We start from the raw sequence: 7701 nt of genomic DNA, 5'->3' as shown, positions 1-7701 counted from the left end.
TTTTTTTTTTTTTTTTTTTTTGATTAATTACCAAAAGAAATCTTGTCTGCATTTGAGACTTCAAACGCGGACGCGATTTTCATCGATCTCTTCTATCCTCGTTACGATTCACTTTGATAGAACTTTGACCTTAATGGAATTATCCTTCAAGGCCGATTTCTCTTTCTCATTTTTCTTCCTCCTGATAAATCGATATTTCGTGACCCATTTACACGCCCTCGCTCGTGAAACATTATTCTCTTGTCATCAAATCAGGCTGGCTGAATTTATCGCTGAATTGCATATATTCTACTCGCGACAAATTTGCCATAAGATATCAGAAATGAAATTGTGACACGTTGTTCACAATTTGAGCAAAGAGAAATAGAGTGTGCATCATTTTGTGTTCTATTTTTAGTTGTAAATTCAAATTGTCTTATTTGGAGCATCTCGAAACATTGTTTATTTCCAACATGTAGCAATGAAAGGGTAAAGGGAAGAGTCATTTTGGAATAATTCCAAAGAAAGAGAATGCTTTTATTATTTCGGGCTTTGTAATGATACATTGATCGCGATATTATTCCATTTATTTTTACTTGTTTCAATAATATTTTATTCCAAATTTTGAAGTAATTAATATTTGTTAAATTAATTAAATACACGTAACGTTAACATAAAATACGAGGAGCGAATACTCGATAAATTTAAAGATATAAACGAGAAAATTTACAATGTCGAAATTTATTTATTAATTATTATATTTTATTTTAGATTTATAAGGAGGACAATAAATATTTGTCGAATTAATCATAATAAAATATACTTCGTGTATTGTTCACCGCGTGTGAAATATGAGGTGTGGATGTTCGATAAATTGAAAGATGTATGTATGCAAGTAAATTTGCATACTGTAAACGCAGCGCATGGATGTCGAAATTGTGGTGTAGGAGTCGATGAGAATACTTGATAAGGTCAAGAAGTTAGTAGAGGGATACTGTCCCTCAACACAACAATTCCAACAAATTGGGAACGAAATTGCAAAAAACTCGCATAATCATCAACCTTGTGTCGTAGTTTATGTTGCGATTGCACACAGGGATATAAAGAAACAGCTAAAAATGATAAGAGGAAAATGTACTGCACGACCAAAGGAAGTAAAAAAGAGTACTGTGAAAATATCAACGTGAACCTGAACGAAAATATGAAAAAAAAAAAAAAAGAAAAACGAGCTCGATTTTGAAGAAGAATATTCTTGAATGAAAAATATATTTTTTTAATGTATAATAATAATTGATCGATAAAATTCTTGTGAAAATAAAAAAGGCCAAATCAAAGTTGAAATTTATTTTCAAACAAGCTCGAGAAATTCGATCTTTATTTGCCAAAAAACAAAGGAACGATATACTTGGAAACAAAGTATGAAGTAATGCGAGATATCTGATACGAAACTTCGCCTTTGAGGCTAATAAAATCGATCTCAATTTTTTTTTACCAGCGAAAAAGTTTCAACTTGCTTTTCCTTCTTTTATTTATTTTCCAATCTCGAGTCTATCTCGATTCTGCCTCTTTTCCATTTTTGTTATCGCACAACTCGTATTTCTCTTTTCGATAATTTTCAAGTCAATGGTTTTTCATTTTATTATATTTCTCGTCCATTGATTTGTTTCTTGTTAAATAAAACATATTATACCGTGAACACAATACAAATCAAATATATGATTTACATATACACACAAGAGTGGACACGATTTACGATTAATATCCAATCTCGATGGCATCAAATTACTGTTTATTCAGCTTTCACAAAATGAGTAATAAACATAATTCAAACGTAATGATAAATTCATATAAAAAAGAAAAAACATGGCTTACGACCAACATTAAAGTCGATGATACCAAATAAATATCAATACAATCCGTACACGTACAAAAAAAAAAGGAGAATTTGACAATTGTAATATTTCTTTGAATCGTCATAAAATTGATTTATTAAAATTTATGTGTAATATAAATGAACAACGGACACAAATAAATACAAAATAAGATGAAACGTAAGTTTTAAGATTGATGTTTCTTCTCGATCTCTAACGTTTTAATTAGGCTAATTTATTAGGGTAAGTAACTAGTGTCCACTATGAACAGTTTGGGGATGACGTTCGTCAAGAAACGGGTCACGCGACTAACGTGTCCGTTAATTGCTTACACGGGCTCAAGTTTATGTCAGGTCAACAGCTTAAGGGGCTAAGTTGCTGAAAGCGCGCTTAATTGCCCAAGTTGCGATAATTTCTGACTTCCTTAATTGCAGAAACATGATTCAAACGAGCAGAAGTGAACTTTCTAGAAAGAAATTAGGATCGAGAGGGAGAGATTTATCAGATTTATCTTCGATTGTTGATTACCCAATTGCAATATACAACTTTTAACAATTAATTGGATTAACGAGATTCGTTTTATTTAAAAATACTACATGCAAGCATAGAATTGGAAAATTTAACCAATATGTTAAAAAAAAAATACGTAACTAAAATTTTAATGTAGCAATGTAAAATTTGATGAATGGAGTATAATATTAGAATCTTTGTATTCGAATAGGAATAACATAGAGTCTCAAGTTTCGAATTTGATGAGAATCGTAGATATCTGGAATCCCAATTATTCCCTCGATTGTCGAGAAAGATGACAAAAATCAATACTCTCATAAAATATTCAGTCCAATTGTCATTCATCATACACTTGATTTCAATCGATCAAACACCACTTTCGATAAAAATAAAAACCAAATAATCCTATTCCAATACACCAAGTACGCTCGATTGTCATCTTAACGATCTCCCTTTCGAAATTCCCGCCAATTATTAAAACAGTTAACGATGCAGAGATCACAAAGCAGTCCAATATTTGTATTCCTCGTAAAGAATGTGTTCTCGATTCGTTGATGTTTCGTCAACATTCAGAGAGTACAGAGAGTACAAATGTCCATCCATCCGAGTAACGAGTGTAAGTCCACGAGTGAAGCTTCAAAGCAGTCGCTAAATTCTCTTTTCATCGCACAAACTGCGATACACGCTCACACACGAACTGCTTCCATTTTTAGACAAAACGAATCTCGTTAATCCAATTAATTATTAAAAGTTGCATATTGCAATTGGGTAATAAACAATCGAAGATAAATCTGGTAAATCTCTCCCTTTCGATCCCAATTTTTTTCTAGAAAGTTCTGCTCGTTTGAATCATGTTTCTACAATTAAGGTAAAAATTTCAAATACTTCACTGACAACTTTTCCACCGATATAATCCTTTGATGGTCGCGATGAATAGAGGAGGGCCATCATGGACTCGATTCATTAAATCTCTGTCAACTACTATTCTGTCAATGGATAGCGTATCTATGCACGCGAACGTACGTGTATTCATGTGCGTGCAGGATGTGCCCGGAGCGTGCAACTCTGTGCATCGAGTCAAGATTTACATATATGATTCAGCTTAGTAATATTAACTGTATGCATGAGAGCGGAACTCCTGTTTCTGATCATCCATGAGAGTTAATTTAACATGTATATATATAGTGTGTATATAGAGCGTGTGTCGACATCCCAATGTATTGAGACGAGGATTAATTAAGTTGCGAATAATAATATTTAACTCTGATAGAGGTTAGATTAATTTCATCCGAGCTACTTCAGTTTATTGAACGCTTTGAAAGGAAAAACTCCTTTCTGCTCTCAAGTTCGTAAATAATGTATGTATGTAAATAATGTATAAAATAATTTCAATTTATTTGCAACTATCCAATGACAGTCGTGGAAAATGGAAATAGATAATAGATTTATTTTAATTTCAGTGTTTGAAATTTAAAGAAAATATTTAAGAAAAAACGTTATTAATTACGAATAATATTATTTTGTATATCTGAAAAATAACGTAGAAATGTTCCCAATAATGATCTGGACAAATTAACTTAACAAGTTCCCTTTCAACTTCTAATTAGAAAAGGAAAAGAAGTCATTCAGTTGTTCCATGTTCCACTAATAACACACGACTTAATTATCCCCTTCGATCCAAACGGATTTCCTCGTTTCCAGGGAAAGATTTTCCAAAAGTGCTTAATATCACTTTCCACTTGCATTCACGAGTCATTGTCCTTCACCTCTATCAAATTGTACAAGGAAACCGCATCCTATCGAAATTGTGGCATCGAAACTTCTTTTCTCAACAAGAAGACTCGAGGTTTCGTGAATTGATCTTTCATCTTGCGCTTAATTCGTGATCATTTCTCACTCGTATATACGATTATCTTGTCACTTGGAATCCAGAAAAAGTAATTTGAACGCATCGAAAACAAATTTATTAAAAGTCGCGTTGCGCTCTTATGAAATTGTTAATTTCGGAGCTCGTGAATCGTTCATCGATGACGTGGGAATGATGTCACGTGGGAATTCGAGATCGTTAACCATTTTGTTTTGTAATCGATTATATCGAATCGCCTTCTTGGCTTGATTGAGGATTGATTAATATTCATTGAAACGAGTTGTCGATGAATCGCGCGATGATTAATTATGTTAAGTTTGGATGTTGTAGTGGAGAAACACTTTGATGTATGAAAAAGAAATGTATTTTTTATTTTTAATTTTTGATAATTAATCGTTATTCCTCGAATAGTTTGAAATATAATTTTTTAATAGAATAATTGGTATCTTTTCAAAAGAATACTGAATATTGAAGATTGTGATTAAAATTATAATTCTTTTTTATTGTCAGCATAAAATATCAAAAATAATTTCACCATATTTCTAATTTCAGAATTCTATTAGTTATTATATTTAGCTTGTGATTAAAATTCAGATTGAACCGTATGTGAAAAAATTCACATTTCAGAAATCTTTTAGAATCTTTTCTCTCCATTTTTCGTACAATACTAAACTTACTAAAAATTTGGATCAACGTTCATCACACCTTTCTAATTTTATATTCCCTTTTCGATGATCATCGATATTCGAATTTCAGAATTTTATAAAATTCGCGTGTAAGCAATTCGATTATAATATTTTCACGAAATTTTATAAATCTTCTAAAAGTGTAAAGAGATAAAAAGGAGAATTGTTGCCGCGTGTATCGTGGATAATTTATTCACGAGAGAAAGACGGTGAGCGAATATCTTGCAACATTTATCTGTTCACACTTGGCGAAAATAAGGAGGGAGGAAAAGATGAGAGGATTTTGAAGAGTATCGGATGAAACGCCGAGTGAGATGAAGAAGATTCGACTGAATATCAGCAATCTACTCTTCCATCAATCTTGGGTCTCGGGCATGAGTGGATTTGGCAACGTCTTTTTCCTCGTTTCCTCTTTACCCTCCTTTACCTATTTCTTACCTTCCTCTTTCCTCTCTCTTGACCGTTAATCCTCTTATCGTTCGACCAATAGCGGTTTTATTTCCTAGTTAGGTTATCCCTTTCTTCTTCCTAATGGCTCAATTGATAGTTGACTTGAGTCGAAATCAGACTTCGAAATTAGATTCGTTCCGTGTTTCGATGTCGAGAAAATTAGATAGAGATATGAAACTTTATGGGATATTCTTTTCGCGATGTCCATCTCAAATATTTAAGTTTCGAAGATTTTTATTGAGTTTTTCAATCTCCGCTCTTAAAAAATACTAATTTGACTCTCAAAAATATATGATGATTATTGATAATATAATATTCAATAATTTAATTGTTTCAACTATCTTTTATTCTCAAAGTAAGTCAAACTACTTGTATTCCTTTAAAAAATTCTACAAGTTTATGTCAATTTAGAATTTTTCGAGATACTTCAAAGATTCCTCCAATTCCTATCGTTCTAATATTATAGGCATTGCGCGAAATATTGACGATTTCGAATCATAATTAAACTCTTTCTTTCGTCGTTTCACGCTTCGTTTCTTCAATTTACCATTTTTCAACTGTCATTATCCTTCCATCGTTTCAATATTAGTTTTTATTCTATTCTTGGTCCTTTGCTTCTCCTAATTATCTCCAGCTACTAGTTTTTGTCAGCTCGAGGAAATTCGAAAGAATTCTTCTCGAGTTTCTTCGTGAAATTATTCGAGACGAGATCGAAACTTGACCAAACCGAAATTCCAGAAGCAAATATAAAATATTTCTTCGTCATAGGGGAAATTTCTCGTGGTCGATGTTACGCTTAGGTTATTCGATGGAAAAAGTTTCTATGATGCTTAATGCGCTCGAGAAGAACGGCAAGGGATAAAATTATTTGAGTTGCTCTGTCGTGAAATTACGTGGAATCCATTTGTCGCTTGGATTATTTTATTTTGAAAGAAATTTTGAAAGAAGGTTGTTTGTTCTTCATCGAATTCGTTGTTCGAAATTAGGTATTATTATTTGACATTTTGCAGGATGTGAAGTTAAATTTAAGACTAAGGAATAATAAAATTTTGGAATTTATTATACATTTAGAAGTTACGTTAAATTTGTACAATATTTTTATATTTTATATATATATATTTTTAAATTTTTATTTATTTCAATTTCAATGTAAAAATTTATCAAATCTAATTTAGATTTCTTATAAAAGAGATAGATGTTAATTTGGTGAAGTAAATGAAAAATTGTGACGACTATTACAAATAAAAGAAAAGTGTTGAATGTTTTCCACGGTATGTTGCTTGTTCTACCACTGTTTAAATTCATATCGCGAGACAGAATTATAAATAAATTCTGTTTATCTCACACGTACTCGAATGCAGGGAGCAGATTTTCATTTTGATTATTGCATAATTAACATTCTCGAAAATTCATTGAAATTTGGAATTTCGTGAAAATTTTTAACATTCCTTGATTTATCGAAAGTTAATAGATGAGAATGAAATAAATTTATAAAGATACATTTTTTTCTATGTAACGAATTGTAAAAAATTTATTGAAGAAATTTAAATCAGAGGAATGGAAAAATTAAAATTCGTGACAGTGACAAAACTGTGTGAAAACCGGTTGAAATTTTCAAAATTGAGAACATAGAAATGCGTATAACGGAATTGATGCGGTTCATAAATCATTGGTTACCGTTTCCTGTCTTCTCGTTTTTGCTCATTATCGCCAGTATTCCGTTGAGGAAGATATATTTGCCCAGTGAAAATAGATTTATCCTCAAAGGTGAAATTTCGTTTTCAATGAAACACCATTAAATTTTCACGTATTCTCACTTCGACACCAACCTCCACTTTTATAGATAAAATCATCGAACAACTTTTAAGATATTAAAATTAAATAAAATTAAAATTTAGTATTTAGAGTAATATATATTTATAACAATTGTAACATTTTTCTTGGTATTTAAAAAAAAAAGACGATATGTCACACGAGAAATCTGTTACAATCTCGACGTAATAATCTACGCTGTTCATTAAATCTCGACTTAATATGCCTCCTTTATCTTAAACCAAGATCCAATTTTCCTCGTAATTATCCGTATTATATTTCTGTTCGGTCTGCTCCTTGAAAAAAAAAATTCCTCTAATTAACGATCTTGTGCTTTAGATTGAAAACTTTTCGGGATGAGAAATTTTCTGAATCAATGAGACCAGACATTACAAAGAGTAATTTTTAATAAAAGGAAGAAGTTTCTCCGAACGAAAATTGGCTTAAATCGAAATCATTAAATATATCACTTAATCAATTAAGGGCTTACATTTGAATTTTTTAATTAATCAATATTTGTAGAAAT

Source organism: Apis dorsata, unplaced genomic scaffold (genome assembly GCF_000469605.1).
Source record: "Apis dorsata unplaced genomic scaffold, Apis dorsata 1.3 scaffold_1, whole genome shotgun sequence".
NCBI classification, from domain to species: domain Eukaryota; kingdom Metazoa; phylum Arthropoda; class Insecta; order Hymenoptera; family Apidae; genus Apis; species Apis dorsata.
Note: the sequence above shows the minus strand (reverse complement) of the source record.